This window comes from Monodon monoceros, unplaced genomic scaffold (assembly GCF_005190385.1).
Source record: "Monodon monoceros isolate NGI ecotype Baffin Bay Population unplaced genomic scaffold, NGI_Narwhal_1 Contig534_ctg1, whole genome shotgun sequence".
In the NCBI taxonomy this organism is placed as follows: Eukaryota; Metazoa; Chordata; class Mammalia; order Artiodactyla; family Monodontidae; genus Monodon; species Monodon monoceros.
The window spans coordinates 1,614,049-1,615,251 of NW_021701183.1; positions in this window are offsets into that span (position 1 = coordinate 1,614,049).

Here is a 1,203-nt window from a genome sequence, read left to right on the forward strand (position 1 = left end):
TTCTTTCTTTCTTTCTTTCTTTCTTTCTTTCTTTCTTTCTTTCTTTCTTTCCTTCCTTCCTTCCTTCCCTCCTTTAGACAATGAATCATCCCAAATTGAGGAGGTGGACTTTGAGAGCAAGATCTATGATTTTTTCCCCTTTACCACTTTTTGTGAGGGTGTATGTGTATGCTTCTGTGTAAGATTTTGTCTGTATAGATTTGCCTCCACTATTTGTCCTAAGGTTCCATCCATCCCTTTTTTTTTTCTAAATAATTATTTTTTAATTCAATAACTTTATTATACTTTATTTTATTTTACTGTATCTTCTTTCTTTCTGTCTTTTTACCTTCCTTCCCTCATTCCTTCCTTCCTTCCTTCCTCCCTCCCTCCTTTCTTTCTTTCCTGCCTTCTTTACTTCTTTTCTTCTTTCTTTCTTTCTCTCTTTCTTTCTTTCTTCCTTCCTTCCATCCTTCCCTCCTTTCTTTCTTTCTTCCTACTTCTACTAATTCTCTCTATTTTCTCTCCCTTTTATTCTGAGCTGTGTGTGAATGAAAGGCTCTTCCTGCTCCAGCATGGACTCAGGGCTCTACCTCTGAGGTGGGAGAGCCAACTTCAGGACACTGGTCAACAAGAGACCTCCCAGCTCCACATAATATCAAACAGCAAAAATCTTCCAGAGATCTCCATCATAACACCAGCACCCAGCTTCACTCAACGACCAGCAAGCTACAGTGCTGGACAAATTATGCCAAACAACTAGCAAAACAGGAGCACAAACCCACTCATTAGCAGAGAGGCTGCCTAAAATCATAATAAGTCCACAGACCCACAAAACACATCAAAAGACATGGACCTGCCCACTAGAGAAACAAGATCTAGCCTCATCCACCACAACACAGACACTAGTCCCCTCCACCAGGAAGCCTACACAACCCACTGAACCAACATTAGCCACTGGAGTCAGACATCAAAAACAACGGGAACTACAAACCTGCAGCCTGCAAAAAGGAGACCGTAAACAGAGTAAGATAAGCAAAATGAGAAGACAGAAAAACACACAGCAGATGAAGGAGTAAGATAAAAATGCACCAGAGCTAACAATGAAGAGGAAATAGACAGTCTACCTGAAAAAGAATTCAGAATAATGATAGTAAAGATGACCCACAATCTTGGAAATAGAATGGACAAAATGCAAGAAACATTTAACAAGGACCTAGAAGA